General features: G+C 42.2%; 1 long non-coding RNA gene across 1 annotated transcript in view; it reads left to right on the top strand.

Annotated features, from left to right (window-relative positions):
• The window catches only part of LOC309661078, a 168429-nt gene that overhangs the window by 36571 nt on the left and 113420 nt on the right, over window positions 1-18438 (top strand). The gene's annotated exons all lie outside the window — the stretch shown is intronic.

Raw genomic sequence — 18438 nt, 5'->3', positions numbered from 1 at the left:
GTAGGGCCCTGGGTGGGGGTGTAGGTGCGGGGCTTGGGTTCTGCGCCGCAGGAGGGAGGCTCCGAGGGCAGAGGATTAGGCGTGGGAGCACAACAGGCTCCCCGGTGCCTGTGTGGACAGGGAAAGCGCTGGCCGCGTTCCCTTCCGTTCCTCCGCGCCCCTCCCCCACCGTCTCCCCCAGGGTCTCCCGTGTCGCCGCTTGACCCCTAACCGTGGGTGGGTCCCGCTGGGTGTAGGAACTCCTCCCCTCCCCCAGCCACCCCTCAGGGGTCCGGGTCCCGGAGGTCCGGCCTTTACTTTTGCTCCCCCTTCCCTCCCTCCCACTCCCTCAGGACCTGCGCGGCTGGAGGGGGCCTAGGTGGGCAGAGGGTCAAGCCCGGGATCTCAGCAGGTTCCTTGGGGCCCAAGTGGGCAGGGGAAACCTGGCCATGCTCCCTTTTGATTCTCTGCCCTCCCAGTGGTCCCCCAATTTGCCCCTTCGGGCGTGGGATCCGTTCCCCTCCCCCAGCCGCCCCTCAGGGGCACCAGTCCCGTCCGCCTCCCCTTCTCCTCCCCCTTCACTCCCCCCATGCCCCACGTCCTACCTGGGGCTCCTGCCATCCGCTTAGGTGTCTGTCATCCCCCACCGGTGCCTGGTACGTGCGCTAGTTGTGAGGAGACGCGAATTCCACGTCCTCCTAGTCCGCCATCTTGACTCCGCCTGATGGATGACTTTTGATGAAATGAATGAATGTTGGGGAAGATTGATATTGTTGAATTCAAAAGGTGGCAGAGATGCTATACTTTACTTACGGAGTATTTTAGAGCATCTCAGGGTTTGACCAGCTGTAGTCTGACAGCACAAGGGGAAGCTGAGAAGGGAAGAGAGGTGTTCTTATCTCTCCCAGGGCCTGGCGGCAAAGCCGTTCACTATGTCTGTAAGTGCTTGATGCCATTCCTCATCTTAATTTCAAATTGATTCTTTACTTTGCACCAGTTAGACATTGCGTGTTAGCAGCTGAGCACAATACCAGTTGTCTTCCAGGATTTCCCGTAGGTCATACCTTGGCAGCACTTCCAGCTGACTTGCAATTATCTTCACCTGGCTTTTAAAGAGGCATTTGAGAAGGAAATTCACTGTAAAGAGAAGGAAAGGGTCTCTCCATTTTTTCCCATGACTGATGTCAATGAAAATGGTACCTCAAAGTAACTTCGTCCCGCTTTGCAGCCTCAGTTCAATTCAGTATGCATTTATGGAGGTCATTCTCTGTGTGGTACACTGTGATAGAGACTCTCAGAATCTCAAAGATAAATGAGTACTAAGCCTTGTCTTCCAGATGGAAACATGGGAGCAGACACTAAGACATGTTGCATAAATAACAAGAGAACACTGGAGTCTCTGTTGTCTAATCACTATCCACAGTTAGATCATGTGAAGTTTCATCGCTTTGACCTTAGACACATATCTTACCATCCTCTTATTTTATATGGGTGTAGCCACAGATAAAAAGGTAAAAGATAGAGTGGTTTGTGCTATAACTATATGCTAAGTCCTCTGAATCCTGCTTTCGTGGCATGAGAAATCATATTAGAAGTGTTTTAGAATACAAGGTTTGAAATATCAGGAACTATGAATGATGGAGAACTACAAACACTTTCATTTTGTAAGGTAGGGGTATCCTGATGTTATCTTAGGTCTAAGGGCGCCGTATCTAGAACTCTTAAAGTTTCCCCCTCTTAAAGGATCTTTCAGATCAGCAAACGTTTGTGGAACACCTACTATGTGCTACCTGTTTAGCTGGGTCCAGGGAGTAGGTACTAAGATAATTAATAGACATTTCCTGCCTTGAAGGAGTTTTCAACCTTGTGAGGGGTGCAAAGACGTACAATTTCAATAACTAATGTTGGGAAGTTAGGCAGAGAAGTACACAGTGCACTATCCTAGCAGTAAAGGGCAGTGCATAGCCCAGGCAGAGGGTTTGAAAGGCTCCCTAAAGAAGCAGCTGCTCTTCTAAGCCTTGAAGTTTGTTCAGGTGAAGAAAGGTTTGAAGGGAAGCCCAGGTAGAGGGAGAAGACAAGCCATGGAGGATAGAAGTATGCGGTGTTTGAGGAGGAATTCCTAGTTTAGTTTTTTAGAATTAAGTGCAAGTCAGGACATGGTGGATGCCGCTGGAAAGGTAGACAGGTCAGGCTTAAAAAGGTTTGAGTACCATGGTAAGAAACTTACGTCCCCTCATAAGGGAGCTGCACTGAAAGTCACTGGGACTGCAACTTAGGGAACAAGATTAAATGGAGCAAGGCAAGGGCTGGGAAAATGGGGAGCCCAGTTCAGGAGGCTACAGCTGAGAGACTTTGAAGGTGTGAGCTAGGATGTGACACTAAAGGTGAAGGAAAGGGTAAAATTTCAGAGTTGGAAATTGATTGGGTGTGACTATTGGGGAAGAAGAGGGAGTCTAATGACTGAAATTTGGTGCTTGGATGATAGGGTGGATGGTGGTATCATTTACAGGCACTGGAAAGAGAAGAGAAGAGAAGATTAGGGCAGGGGAAGAGAAGTCCACATTGGGACACATGTTGAATTTGAGGCACCTATCAGATGACTGAGGGAGATGCCAAACAGGATATTAGATGTACAAGTCTAAAGTTCAGAGGAGAGGCTAGGGCTGGAAATACAAGCAGAGAACTTGTCTTCTAATTCTCCTTAGATCAGAGCTTGGGAAGTAGTAAGGAAGTAAAAATTACGAGTTTAAGACAGCTGGGGGGCCATAGGGTAGAGCTATTTGCTACAGGAAAGAAGAGTAAAGAAAATCTTTTAAGATTTTCTATGCCTTAGATTCTGCAGTACAGAAAAAAATACTTTAGATCAGGACAGGAGTTGGCTGTTAATCCCAGCCTGAAAGCACTTTTTTTCCCCACTACCTATTTTTGGTGTCATTCAGTTTATTTTTAGACACCATTGGAATTAACTTTGGAGAATCTTCTCTTGAAGTTTACCCAAGGGAAGGTGACCTGGATAGTGAACTATCTAGAAATCAGTTCATATGAGAATTGATTTAAATACTTGCAGTTATTCATCCAGGAGAAACACACACACGCACAGACACACACTCACACAGATATGTGCATACATAATAAAGGCATCCTCCAAATATTTAAAGGACCATCACATAGAAGAAACAATTGATTTATTGAACATATCTCCAGCAGATCAATGAATGGAAGCTACACCCAGGTAGGGTTAACATTTACTAGGTAAATAATTATTAAGGACCTACATTTAGTAGACACTGTTTCTAGGTACAGGTACAGGGATCTAATGAGAAACATGATAGATAAAGTCCCTTTTCTCCTGAAGTCCATATTCTAGTGATAAGGAGACAGATAATCAACAAGATAAATGGCTTTAGATACAGGTAAGAACTATGAGGAAAGGAGTACGTACAAAGAGAGAGTGTGGCCAAGCCGGGGAGCACACGGTGGGGGACACACTCCTTAGATTGGCTGCTGGGGAAGACCTTCCAAGGAAGTGACATGCTGAGATCAGAATGACAAGAAGCCAGTCTTAGAAAGAGCTTTCTGGGCAAGGTGAACATCAAGAGAAAGGCTAAAACTCAGGGTTGAGCCTGGGCTCTTGAGGACAAGAAGGTAGGCCAGTGTGGCTGAAGGAAGGTGAATGGGGAATGGGGTATCAGATGAACTCAGATAGGTAGACAGAGAAAACCCATACAGAGTCTCTTTGGGTTTTTTTTTTTTTCCAAGTGTGATGGGAGACTATTGTGTAAGTTTGGGGCAGGATTTGTTCAGGAAGTAAAATGATTGAAATTATATTTTACATGATCATTAGGCATAGAATGGAGTGTGGGAGCATTGATGCTATAGCAGAATTCCAGGGGACAAAAGACAGTAGCTTGAAGCAAGGTGGTAATACTGTAGAAAGAGAAAAATGGATGGATTCCAGAAACATTTAAAAATAGAAATGGCAGGAGCTGCTGATGAATTAAATGTTGGGGAGAGGTGTCAGTGAAGAAAAGGGATAATTAAGGATGACTCTTGGGTTTTTTGCTAAAATACTCAGTTGGATGGTACTGCCCTTTATTAAGATGGGGAAATACTGGGAGGAGCAACTTGTGGACAGTAAACAGGGTTAAGAGTTATGGTTTGGATATATTCTGTTAAAATCCCAATTTGACGCTCAAGTGGATATATCATATAGGAAGTTAGATACATGAGTCTGGAGCTCACAAGAGAGGTCATGGCTGGAGAAACAAAGATTGGAAGTCATCAACACATAGATGGGACATGAGCCATGGGACTAGGGATAGAAGGAAATAAAAGAGGCCCCCAAACTGAGCTTTGGAGGCTTTCAATATTTAGAGCTCAGTTAGAGAAGGCGGAGTCAGTACAAGAGGTGGCTGATGAGATAAGAGACACACCTGGAGAGGGTAGAATAATGAAAATCAACAGAAGAAAGTATGTGAAGAAAAAGTCACTCCATTTAAGGAAAATTCCATGAAAATCAGATTTTTCCCTACCATGGAAGGAATCTCACAGTCACCTGTGGAGACCTTACTGTTCCATCTCTCTCCTCCTCTGGATGATGAAAACAACTTAACTTTACCAGCAGGCAAAGATCACCCATGCCAGGACTGATGCTGAAGAAGGGACAGAGAGACATTTATTGGTCGTTCAAGGCTTGGCCTCTGGGCAGTCTTTTTAGATACATTACTGTGCCCTTGGAGACTCTTCCCTAATGCTGGGTCCTTGCCTTGTTCTCAGGTCTCAGGAATATTTTTCTTGTCTATTTCAGGACTCTACCCTCCAGGTAGATTCTAATTTTTGCTGTCAGACCTCACCACCAGCACACCTCTATGATGGTCTCAGTTCTCAAGTCCTTCCACCCTTGTGGGAAGTTATAACCATGGTAATTATAACCGTGGTAACTTCCTGTTATAGACCAACTCTCAAACTCACGTCCATGTGTCTTGTAAAACCAGAACCTTGACCTTTGCCCAGCACCACAGATCTTTCTAGATCCCACCACTGAGTTGCATATGGTCTGGGACAACTGAGAGCACCAGAACCTGGTTATAATCATCATGAGTGGCCAAGCTTAGGTGGGATGAAGAACGTGGAGAGGGCCCGGCTCTTAGGAGAACACTTGCCCCACGTGGGAGTGTGATAGGGATGGCCTTTGAGGACCCTTCCAACACCCAAGATTCTGTGGTATTTTCAGATGCCATGTAAAATAACAAATCCTGGGTTCATTTTTAGAGAATCATTTTGAAAGCAGACATTTAATGAAATAAAATTACATTTCTTTTTCCCTAGCATAGGACTATTCTCATTCTGAAATCCTGTTTTTCTATTTTTCTCATATGTTTTGTTTTGGGTTGAGGAAGCTCTTATTTTGCTGGCAGGGTATTTTGCTTTAGGCTATCATATTGTTACTTAGGCATAATTCCAGATGACAAAATTATACACTAGCGAGTTCAGATCCTTCTGGTCAAAACTGACCTCCTATTATTTGCTTGCACATAGTAGGCATTCAGTAAATATTTAACGAGTTGAACAGAAACCTTTTAAAAAGTGGCTTCCTTACTAAAGAAAATGGCTGGTGTTGGTGTTCATTACCAGGACCTGGCAGAGGATGGGAAAAGGAGTTTTGTGAAGCACACTTTCTGTTTCTTCCCTCATCTATCCTCTTACTAATGTGAAGATGACATGTTGATGCTTTCTTATTTGTACTAAGAATGTAAACAAGAAATTATAAATTATAGATTTGGAAAATCCCAAAATATTTCTACACTTACCTAGAAAATGACATTAGTTTAGTACATCTGAATGTGAGGTGGGTTCATGTGACATTGCCTTGTCCCCTGTGCCCATCCCGTGGCCACCCTCATTTCAATGTAGGCTTGCAATGTCCAGGGTAGGGGAAGAATTGTATCTAATACCTAACATAAAAGTCATCAACGAGTGGTCTCCTTGTTTAGGTCGTTTGACTGACAGAGGGTTTCTAAAATGTTTAGAAGCCATGCATTCTCCAGTCTTCATTCTTCTCCGCTGTGTTGCTCTTGGCCTGCATCATTCATTTTTGCTACCTTCTAGGGTTGGGATGCTTTTCAATGTGCAAACCTGGTCTAAAACACGATAGAACAGGAAATATGGCAGTGCTTATAAATTGTCATACCCAGGTTTTATTTGGACTGCAAGAGTGTAAACATCACAGAGTTTTTTTTTTTTTTTAACTCACTTTTTTTTTTTTAAACATCTTTATTGAAGTATAATTGCCTTACAATGGTGTGTTAGCTTCTGCTTTATAACAAAGTGAATCAGTTATACATATACAATATGTTCCGATTTCTCTTCCCTCTTGCATCTCCCTCCCTCCCACCCTCCCCATCCCACCCCTCTAGGTGGTCACAAAGCACCAAGCTGATCTCCCTGTGCTATGCGGCTGCTTCCCACTAGCTATCTATTTTACATTTGGTAGTGTATATATGTCCATGACACGCTCTTACCCTGTCACATCTCACCCCACCCCCTCCCCATATCCTCAAGTCCATTCTCTGGTAGGTCTGTGTCTTTATTCCCGTCTTGCCACTAGGTTCTTCATGGCCTTTTTTTTTTTTTTTCCCTTAGATTCCATATATATGTGTTAGCATACTGTATTTGTTTTTCTCTTTCTGACTTACTTCACTCTGTATGACAGACTCTAACTCCATCCACCTCATTACAAATACCTCCATTTCATTTCTTTTTATGGCTGAGTAATATTCCATTGTATATATGTGCCACATCTTCTTTATCCATTCATCTGTCGATGGACATTTAGGTTGCTTCCATATCCTGGCTATTGTAAATAGAGCTGCAATGAACATTTTGGTACATGACTCTTTTTGACCTATGGTTTTCTCAGGGTATATGCCCAGTAGTGGGATTGCTGGGTCGTATTGTAGTTCTATTTTTAGTTTTTTAAGGAACCTCCATATTGTTCTCCATAGTGGCTGTATCAATTTACATTCCCACCAACAGTGCAAGAGTGTTCCCTTTCCTCCACACCCTCTCCAGCATTTATTGTTTCTAGATTTTTTGATGATGGCTATTCTGACCGGTGTGAGATGATATCTCATTGTAGTTTTGATTTGCATTTCTCTAATGATTAATGATGTTGAGCATTCTTTCATGTGTCTGTAAGCCATCTGTATATCTTCTTTGGAGAAATGTCTATTTAGGTCTTCTGCCCATTTTTTTTTTTTTTTTTTAATTATTTACTTATTTATTTATTTATGGCTTGTTGGGTCTTCGTTTCTGTGCGAGGGCTTTCTCTAGTTGCGGCAAGTGGGGGCCACTCTTCATTGCGGTGCGCGGGCCTCTCACTATCGCGGCCTCTCTTGTTGTGGAGCACAGGCTCCAGACGCGCAGGCTCAGGAATTGTGGCTCACGGGCCTAGTTGCTCCGCGGCATGTGGGATCCTCCCAGCCCAGGGCTCGAACCCGTGTCCCCAGCATTGGCAGGCAGATTCCCAACCACTGCGCCACCAGGGAAGCCCCCTTCTGCCCATTTTTGGATTGGGTTGTTCGTTTTTTTGTTATTGAGCTGCATGAGCTGCTTGTAAATCTTGGAGATTAATCCTTTGTCAGTTGCTTCATTTGCAAATATTTTCTCCCATTCTGATGGTTGTCTTTTGGTCTTGTTTATGATTTCCTTTGCTGTGCAAAAGCTTTTAAGTTTCATTAGGTCCCATTTGTTTATTTGTGTTCTTATTTCCATTTCTCTGGGAGCTGGGTCAAAAAGAATCTTGCTGTGATGTATGTCATAGAGTGTTGTGCCTATGTTTTCCTCTAAGAGTTTGATAGTGTCTGCCCTTACACTTAGGTCTTTAATCCATTTTGAGTTTATTTTTGTGCATGGTGTCAGGGAGTGTTCTAATTTCATACTTTTACATGTACCTGTCCAATTTTCCCAGCACCACTTATTGAAGAGGCTGTCTTTTCTCCACTGTATATGCTTGCCTCCTTTATCAAAGATAAGGTGACCATATGTGTGGGGGTTTATCTCTGGGCTTTCTATCCTGTTCCATTGATCTATATTTCTGTTTTTGTGCCAGTACCAAACTGTCTTGATTACTGAAGCTTTGTAATATAGTCTGAAGTCAGGGAGCCTGATTCCCCCAGCTCCATTTTTCGTTCTCAAGATTGCTTTGTCTATTCGGGGTCTTTTGTGTTTCCATACAAATTGTGAAATATTTTGTTCTAGTTCTGTGAAAAATGCCATTGGTAGTTTGATAGGAATTGCATTGAATCTGTAGATTGCTTTGGGTAGTAGAGTCATTTTCACAATGTTGATTCTTCCAATCCAGGAACATGGTATATCTCTCCATCTATTTGTATCATCTTTAATTTCTTTCATCAGTGTCTTATAATTTTCTGCATACAGGTCTTTTGTCTCCTTAGGTAGGTTTATTCCTAGATATTTTATTCTTTTTGTTGCAATGGTAAACGGGAGTGTTTTCTTAATTTCACTTTCAGATTTTTCGTCATTAGTGTATAGAAATGCAAGAGATTTCTGTGCATTAATTTTGTATCCTACTACTTTACCAAATTCATTGATTAGCTCTAGGAGTTTTCTGGTAGCATCTTTAGGATTCTCTATGTATAGTATCATGTCATCTGCAAATAGTGACAGCTTTACTTCTTCTTTTCCGATTTGGATTCCTTTTATTTCTTTGTCTTCTCTGATTGCTGTGGCTAACACTTCCAAAACTATGTTGAATAATAGTGGTGAGAGTGGGCAACCTTGTCTTGTTCCTGATCTTAGTGGAAATGGTTTCAGTTTTTCACCATTGAGGACAATGTTGGCTGTGGGTTTGTCATATATGGCCTTTATTATGTTGAGGGAAGTTCCCTCTATGCCTACTTGCTGGAGGGTTTTTATCATAAATGGGTGTTGAATTTTGTTGAAAGCTTTCTCTGCATCTATTGAGATGATCATATGGTTTTTCTCCTTCAATTTGTTAATATGGTGTATCACATTGATTGATTTGCGTATGTTGAAGAATCCTTGCATTCCTGGGAACCCCACTTGATCATGGTGTATGATCCTTTTAATGTGCTGTTGGATTCTGTTTGCTAGTATTTTGTTGAGGATTTTTGCATCTATGTTCATCAGTGATATTGGCCTGTAGTTTTCTTTCTTTGTGACATCTTTGTCTGGTTTTGGTATCAGGATGATGGTGGCCTCTTAGAATGTGTTTGGGAGTGTTCCTCCCTCTGCAATATTTTGGAAGAGTTTGAGAAGGATAGGTGTCAGCTCTTCTCTAAATGTTTGATAGAATTCACCTGTGAAGCCATCTGGTCCTGGGCTTTTGTTTGTTGGAAGGTTTTTAATCACAGTTTCAATTTCAGTGCTTGTGATTGGTCTGTTCATATTTTCTATTTCTTCCTGGTTCAGTCTCGGCAGTTTGTGCATTTCTAAGAATCTGTCCATTTCTTCCAGGTTGTCCATTTTATTGGCATAGAGTTGCTTGTAGTAATCTCTCATTATCTTTTGTATTTCTGCAGTGTCAGTGGTTACTTCTCCTTTTTCATTTCTAATTCTATTGATTTGAGTCTTCTCCCTTTTTCTCTTGATGAGTCTGGCTAATGGTTTATCAATTTTGTTTATCTTCTCAAAGAACCAGCTTTTAGTTTCATTGATTTTTGCTATTGTTTCCTTCATTTCTTTTTCATTTATTTCTGACCTAATCTTTATGATTTCTTTCCTTCTGCTGGCTTTGGGGGTTTTTTGTTCTTCTTTCTCTAATTGCTTTAGGTGCAAGGTTAGGTTGTTTATTCGAGATGTTTCCTGTTTCTTGAGGTAGGCTTGTATTGCTATAAACTTCCCTCTTAGCACTGCCTTTGCTGCGTCCCATAGGTTTTGGGTCGTCGTATCTCCATTGTCATTTGTTTCTAGGTATTTTTTGATTTCCCCTTTGATTTCTTCAGTGATCACTTCGTTATTAAGTAGTGTATTGTGTAGCCTCCATGTGTTTGTATTTTTTACAGATCTTTTCCTGTAATTGATGTCTAGTCTCATAGCGTTGTGGTCGGAAAAGATACTTGATACGATTTCAATTTTCTTAAATTTACCAAGGCTTGATTTGTGACCCAAGATATGATCTATCCTGGAGAATGTTCCATGAGCACTTGAGAAAAATGTGTATTCTGTTGTTTTTGGGTGGAATGTCCTATAAATATCAATTAAGTCCATCTTGTTTAATGTATCATTTAAAGCTTGTGTTTCCTTATTTATTTTCATTTTGGATGATCTGTCCATTGGTGAAAGTGGGGTGTTAAAGTCCCCTACTATGATTGTGTTGCTGTCGATTTCCCCTTTTATGGCTGTTAGTATTTGCCTTATGTATTGAGGTGCTCCTATGTTGGGTGCATAAATATTTACAATTGTAATACCTTCCTCTTGGATCAATCCCTTGATCATTATATAGTGTCCTTCTTTGTCTCTTGTAATAGTCTTTATTTTAAAGTCTATTTTGTCTGATATGAGAATTGCTACTCCAGCTTTCTTTTGATTTCCATTTGCATGGAATATCTTTTTCCATCCCCTCACTTTCAGTCTGTATGTGTCTCTAGGTCTGAAGTGGGTCTCTTGTAGACAGCATATATATGGGTCTTGTTATTATATCCATTCAGCCAGCCTGTGTCTTTTGGTGGGAGCATTTAATCCATTTACATTCAAGGTAATTATCGATATGTATGTTCCTATTCCCATTTTCTTAAATGTTTTGGGTTTGTTATTGTAGGTGTTTTCCTTCTCTTGTGTTTCTTGCCTAGAGAAGTTCCTTTAGCATTTGTTGTAAAGCTGGTTTGGTGGTGCTGAACTCTCTCAGCTTTTGATTGTCTGTAAAGGTTTTAATTTCTCCATCAAATCTGAATGAGATCCTTGCTGGGTAGAGTAATCTTGGTTGTAGGTTTTTCTACTTCATCAGTTTAAGTATATCCTGCCACTCCCTTCTAGCTTGCAGAGTTTCTGCTGAAAGATCAGATGTTAACCTTATGGGGATTCCCTTGTGTGTTATTTGTTTTTTTTCCCTTGCTGCTTTTAATATGTTTTCCTTATATTTAATTTTTGACAGTTTGATTAATATGTGTCTTGGCGTGTTTCTCCTTGGGTTTATCCTGTATGGGACTCTCTGTGCTTCCAGGACTTGGTTAACTATTTCCTTTCCCATATTAGGGAAGTTTTCAACTATAATCTCTTCAAATATTTTCTCAGTCCCTTTCTTTTTCTCTTCTTCTTCTGGGACCCCTATAATTCGAATGTTGGTGCGTTTAATGTTGTCCCAGAGGTCTCTGAGACTGTCCTCAGTTCTTTTCATTCTTTTTTCTTTATCCTGCTCTGCAGTAGTTATTTCCACCATTTTATCTTCCAGGTCACTTATCCTTTCTTCTGCCTCAGTTATTCTGCTATTGATCCCATCTAGAGTATTTTTAATTTCATTTATTGTGTTTTTCATTGTTGCTTGGTTCCTCTTTAGTTCTTCTACGTCCTTGTTAAATGTTTCTTGCATTTTGTCTATTCTATTTCCCAGATTTTGGATCATCCTTACTATCATTATTCTGAATTCTTTTTCAGGTAGACTACCTATTTCCTCTTCATTTGTTAAGTCTGGTGTGTTTTGACCCTGTTCCTTCATCTGCTGTGTGTTTTTCTGTCGTCTCATTTTGCTTATCTTACTGTATTTGGGGTCTCCTTTTCACAGGCTGCAGGTTCATAGTTCCCGTTGTTTTTGGTATCTGTCCCCAGTGGCTAAGGTTGGTTCAGCGGGTTGTGAAGGCTTCCTGGTGGAGGGAACCAGTGCCTGAGCTCTGGTGGATGAGGCTGGATCTTGTCTTTCTGGTGGGCACGTCCACGTCTGGTGGTGTATTTTGGGGTGTCTGTGGCCTTATTATGATTTTAGGCAGCCTCTCTGCTAATGGATGGGGCTGTGTTCCTGTCTTGCTAGTTGTTTGGCATAGGGTGTTCAGCACTGTAGCTTGCTGGTCATTGAGTGATGCTGGGTCTTGATGTTGAGATGGAGATCTCTGAGAGATTTTTGCCATTTGGTATTACGTGGAGCTGGGAGGTCTCTTGTGGACCAGTGTCCTGAAGTTGGCTCTCCCACCTCAGAGGTACGGCCCTGATGCCTGGCTGGAGCACCAAGAGCCTTTCGTCCACACGGCTTAGAGTAAAAGGGAGAAAAAATAGAAAGAAAGAAAGAAAGAGGCTATAATATAGTGAAGTAAAATAAAGCTATTATAAAGCAAAGCTATACAGACAAAATCTCACCCAGAAGCATATACATATACACTCACAAAAAAAGGAAAAGGGGAAATATTAATATATCCTGCTCCCAAAGTCCACCTCCTGAATTTGGGATGATTCGTTGTCTATTCAGGTATTCAACAGATGCAGGCACATCAAGTTGTTTGTGGAGTTTTAATCCACTGCTTCTGATGCTACTGGGAGAGATTTCCCCTTCTCTTCTCTGTTCGCACAGCTCCCGGGGTTCAGCTTTGGATTTGGACCCGCCTCTGCATGTAGGTCACCTGAGGGTGTCTGTTCCCCGCCCAGACAGGACGGGGTTAAAGGAGCAGCTGCTTCGGGGGCTCTGGCTCACCCAGGCCGCGGGGAGGGAGGGGTATAGAGGAGGCGGGGCGAGCCTGCGGCGTCAGAGGCCCGCGTGACATTGCAGCAGCCTGAGGCGCGCAGTGCGTTCTCCCGGGTAAGTTGTCCCTGGATCACGGGACCCTGGCAGTGGCAGGTTGCACAGGCTCCTGGGAGGGGCGGTGTGGAGAGTGACCTGTGCTCGCACACGGGATTTTTGGAGGCGGCAGCAGCAGCCCCAGCGTCTCACGCCCGTCTCTGGGGTCCGCGCTGATAACCGCGGCTCGCGCCTGTCTCTGGATTTTGCGCTGTTAGCCGTGGCTCGCGCCCGCCTCTGGGGTCCGCGCTGATAGCCGCGGCTCGCGCCAGTCTCTGGAGTTCGTTTAGGCGGCGCTCTGAATCCCCTCTCCTTGTGTGCCGCGAAACAAAGAAGCAAGAAAAAGTCTCTTGCCTCTTCGGCAGCTGCAGATTTTTTCCCGGTCTCCCTCCCAGCCAGCTGTGGTGCGCTAACTCCTTCAGGCTGTGTTCACGCCGACAACCCCAGCCCTCTCCCTGGGATCTGACCGAAGCCCGAGCCTCAGCTCCCAGCCCCGCCCGCCCCGGCGGGTGAGCAGACGAGCCTCTCAGGCTGGTGTGTGCTGCTCGGCGCCGAGCCTCCGTGCGGGAATCTCTCCGCTTTGCCCTCCGCACCCCTGTTGCTGCGCTCTCCTCCATGGCTCCGAAGCTTCCCCCCTCTGCCACCCGCAGTCTCTGCCCGCGAAATTCCTTCCTAGTGCGTGGAAATCTTTCCTCCTTCACAGCTCCCTCCCACTGGTGCAGGTGCCGTCCCTATTCTTTTGTCTCTGTTATTTCTTTTTTCTTTTGCCCTACCGAAGTACGGGGGGAGTTTCTTGCCTTTTGGGAGGTCTGACGTTTTCTGCCAGCGTTCAGTGGGTGTTCTGTAGGAGCAGTTCCACGTGTAGATGTATTTCTACTGTATCTGTGGGAAGGAAGGTGATCTCCGCGTCTTACTCTTCCGCCATCTTCTCCCCAACCTTCCACAGAGTTTTAAGATAGAAACAAATGTAAACTATTATCAGTTTACTGAACAAGCTGGAATGAGAAAGGGGAAGGCAAAAAGAGACTTTATTCTCTCTCACCACTGCCCCATTATACACCTTGTGGAATTGTTCTTCCCAACCACTGGATGACTCCTGGGCATATCCTTATTTTTTCCATCATTCTAAGGCATTAATGAAAAACCTGGCTTATAAAGTATGTAGAAAGTACAGGCAGTCGGATATTGAAGCTCCAATTTCTCACCCAATTGGAGTACCCCCTGCTGGGCCCATATATCGGCTGGAGACTCACTAAGGTACAGAAGCTTGGGGTGAAGCAGGCTGAGATTGCTTTCTTCACTCTTTGTCCTCTTCTACTTTTATTTTTCTTCTCTGCCTCTTTCCAACTCTCTAAATCCTATTTCTGCCCCCTTCTCGGGCTGGACTCAGGAGAAGAGTGATCAGAGAAAAGGCCACAATCTTCCTTTGCTCATGTGTTTGTATCATGGCATGAGGGCCCTCTGTGTGTCAGGAACACACATTTAAATCTTTCCCTTAGATATCACTTTTGTGGGTCGTTCACATATCTCCCAACTGGAGGCTTCTTATCAGTGGGAAATATCCTCTCCAATGGGATTTTTTTGTTTGTTTTTTAATTTGCCTAGTATTTTTTTTTAACATCTTTATTGGAGTATAATTGCTTTACAATGATGTGTTAGTTTCTGCTTTATAACAAAAGTCAGTCAGCTATACGTATACGTATATCCCCATATCCCGTCCCTCTTCTGTCTGCCTCCCACCCTCCCTATCCCAGCCCTCTAGGTGTACATAAAGCACCGAGCTGATCTCCCTGTGCTATGTGGCTGCTTCCCACTAGCTATCTATTTTACATTTGGTAGTGTATATATGTCCATGCCACTCTCTCACTTCATCCCAGCTTATCCTTCCCCCTCCCAGTGTCCTCAAGTACATTCTCCATGTCTGCATCTTTATTCCTGTCCTGCCCCTAGGTTAATCAGAACTATTTTTTTCAATTCCATATATATGTGTTAGCATACAGTATTTGTTTTTCTCTTTCTGACTTAACTTCACTCTGTATGACAGACGCTAGGTCCATCCACCTCACAATAAATAACTCAATTTTGTTTCCTTTTACGGCTGAGTAATATTCCATTGTATATATGTGCCACATCTTCTTTATTCATTCATCTATCGATGGACACTTAGGTTGCTTCCATGTCCTGGCTATTATGAATAGTGCTGCAATGAACATTGTGGTACATTATTACTCTTTTTGAATTATGGTTTTTTCAGGGTATATGCCCAGTAGTGGGATTGCTGGGTCGTATGGTAGTTCTATTTTTAGCTTTCTAAGGAACATCCATACTGTTCTCCATAGTGGCTGTATCAATTTACATTCTCACCAACAGTGCAAGAGGCTTCCCTTTTCTCCACACCCTCTCCAGCATTTATCGTTTGTAGATTTTTTGATGATGGCCATTCTGACTGGTGTGAGGTGATACCTCATTGTTGTTTTGATTTGAATTTCTCTAATGATTAGTGATGTTGAGCATCCCTTCATGTGTTTGTTGGCAATCTATATATCTTCTTTGTAGAAATGTCTGTTTAGGTCTTCTGCCCATTTTTTGATTGGGCTGTTTGTTTTTTTGTTATTGAGTTGCATGAGTGGCTTGTAAATTTTGGAGGTTAATCCTTTGTCAGTTGCTTCATTTGCAAATATTTTCTCCCATTCTGAGGGTTGTATTTTTGTCTTGTTTATGGTTTCCTTTGCTGTGCAAAAGCTTTTAAGTTTCATTAGGTCCCATTTGTTTATTTTTGTTTTTATTTCCATTTCTCTAGGAGCTGGGTCAAAAAGGATCTTGCTATGATTTATGTCATAGAGTGTTCTGCCTAAGTTTTCCTCTAAGAGTTTTATATTGTTGGCCTTACATTTAGGTCTTTAATCCATTTTATTTTTGGTACGGTGTTAGGAAGTGTTCTAATTTCATTTTTTTACATGTAGCTGTCCAGTTTTCCTAGCACCACTTATTGAAGAGGCTGTTGTTTCTTCATTGTATATTCTTGCCTCCTTTATCAAAGATAAGGTGACTATATGTGCGTGGGTTATCTCTGGACTTTCTATCCTGTTCCATTGATCTATATTTCTGTTTTTGTGCCAATACCGTACTGTCTTGATTACTGTAGCTTTGTAGTATAGTCTGAAATCACGGGGCCTGATTCCTCCAGCTGTGTTTTCCTTTCTCAAGATTGCTTTGGCTATTTGGGGTCTTTTGTGTTTCCATACAAATTGTGAAATTTTTTGTTCTAGTTCTGTGACAAATGCCATTGGTAGTTTGTAGGGATTGCATGGAATCTGTAGATTGCTTTGGGTAGTATAGTTGTTTTCACAGTGTTGATTCTTCCAGTCAAAGAACATGGTATATATCTCTCCATCTGTTTGTATCATCTTTAATTTCTTTTATCAGTGTCTTATAGTTTTCTTCATACAGCTCTTTTGTCTCCTTATGTAGGTTTATTTCTAGGTATTTTATTCTTTTTGTTGCAATGGTAAATGAGAGTGTTTCCTTAATTTCTCTTTCAGATTTTTCATTTTAGTGTATAGGAATGTGAGAGATTCCTGTGCATTACTTTTGTATCCTTCTACTTTACCAAATTCATTGATTAGCTCTAGTAGGTTTCTGGTAGCATCTTTAGGATTCTCTATGTATAGTATCATGTCATCTGCAAACAGTGACAGTTTTAGTTCTTTTCCAATTTGGATTCCTTTTATTTCTTTTTCTTCTCTGATTGCATTTAAACCATTTACATTTAAGGTAATTATTGATTTGTATGTTCCTATTACCGTTTTCTTAATTGTTTTGGGTTTGTTATTGTAGGTCTTTTCCTTCTCTTTTGTTTCCTGCCTAGAGATGTTCCTTTAGCATTTGTTATAAAGCTGGTTTGGTGGTGCTGAATTCTCTTAGTTTTTGCTTATCTCTAAAAGTTTTAATTTTTCCATTAAATCTGAATGAGGTCCTTGCTGGGTAGGGTAATCTTGGTTGTAGGTTTTTCCCTTTCATCACTTTAAATATGTCCTGCCACTGCCTTCTGGCTTGCATAGTTTCTGCTGAAAGATCAGTGGTTAACCTTATGGGGTTTCCCTTGTATGTTATTTGTTGCTTTTCCCTTGCTTCTTTTAATATTTTTTCCGTGTATTTAATTTTTGATAGTTTGATTAATATGTGTCTTGGTGTGTTTCTCCCTGGATTTATCCTGTATGGGCCTCTCTGTGCTTCCTGGACTTGATTGACTATTTCTTTTCCCATAATAGGGAAGTTTTCAACTATAATCTCTTCAAATATTTTGTCAGTCCCTTTCTTTTTCTATTCTTTTTCTGGGACCCCTATAATTTAAATGTTGGTTATATAATGTTGTCTCAGAGGTCTCTGTGACTGTCCTCCATTCTTTTCTTTCTTTTTTCTTTATTCTGTTCTGTGGTAGTTATTTCCACTATTTTATCTTCCAGGTCACTTATCCTTTCTTCTGCCTCAGTTATTCTGCTATTGATTCCTTCTAGAGAATTTTAAATTTCATTTATTGTGCTGTTCGTCATTGTTTGCTCTTTAGTTCTTCTAGGTCCTTGTTAAATGTTTCTTGTATTTTCTACATTCTCTTTCCAAGATTTTGGATCATCTTTACTCTCATTACTCTGAATTCTTTTTCAGGGAGACTGCCTATTTCCTCTTCATTTGTTTGGTCTGGTGGGTTTTTATCTTGCTCCTTCATCTGCTTCATATTTCTCTGTGTTCTCATTTTGCTTAACTGACTGTGTTTGGCGTCTCCTTTTTGCATGCTGCAGGCTCGTAGTTCCCATTGTTTTTGGTGTCTGCCCCCAGTGGATTCAGTGGGTTGGGTAGGCTTCCTTATGGAGGGGACTTGTGCCTGTGTTCTGGTGGATGAGGTTGGATCTTGTCTTTCTGGTGGGCAGGGCCATGTCCAGTGGTGTGTTTTGGGGTGTCTATGACCTTATTATGATTTTTTTTTATAATAATTATGGGCCATGAGCCAGAGCTACCATATCAGAATTTCTGGAAGTGAGGCCCATTTTTTTTTTTTTTAAACTTTGGGTTTGTTTATTTATTTATTTATTTATTTATGGCTGTGTTGGGTCTTCGTTTCTGTGCGAGGGCTTTCTCTAGTTGCAGCAAGTGGGGGCCACTCTTCATTGTGGTGCATGGGCCTCTCATTATCGCGGCCTCTCTTGTTGCAGAGCACAGGCTCCAGACGCGCAGGCTCAGTAATTGTGGCTCACGGGCCTAGTTGCTCTGTGGCATGTGGGATCTTCCCAGACCAGGGCTCGAACCCGTGTCCCCTGCATTAGCAGGCAGATTCTCAACCACTGCGCCACCGGGGAAGCCCTGTAGATGTATTTTTGATGTATTTGTGGGGAGGGAGGTGATCTCCAGGTCTTACTCCTCTGCCATCTTCCAATGGGATTTTTATGATTCCCCTGTCGTCCCTGGATTCTGGCCCTTCAGCACAGACTTTCTTTCTTGGAAATTGTACATCATCTCTCCAGACTGTCCTAATGGGAAAGTTCCTTATCAGAGTCCTAAAACTACCTACTTTTTTGTGGGGTCTACATATGACTCACAGGGGAAAACATTTTGTATCTGATGACTTTGGAAATACAAGCCATCCTCCATGAGGCTGTCTTTGTTTTGCTACCAAACATTTCACGGAGCTCTTCATCTGTTGACTTTTTCAGGTTTAGTCA

This window comes from Balaenoptera physalus, assembly GCF_965194825.1.
Source record: "Balaenoptera physalus genome assembly, chromosome: 1".
In the NCBI taxonomy this organism is placed as follows: Eukaryota; Metazoa; Chordata; class Mammalia; order Artiodactyla; family Balaenopteridae; genus Balaenoptera; species Balaenoptera physalus.
This window is presented reverse-complemented; position numbering and strand designations above follow the sequence as displayed.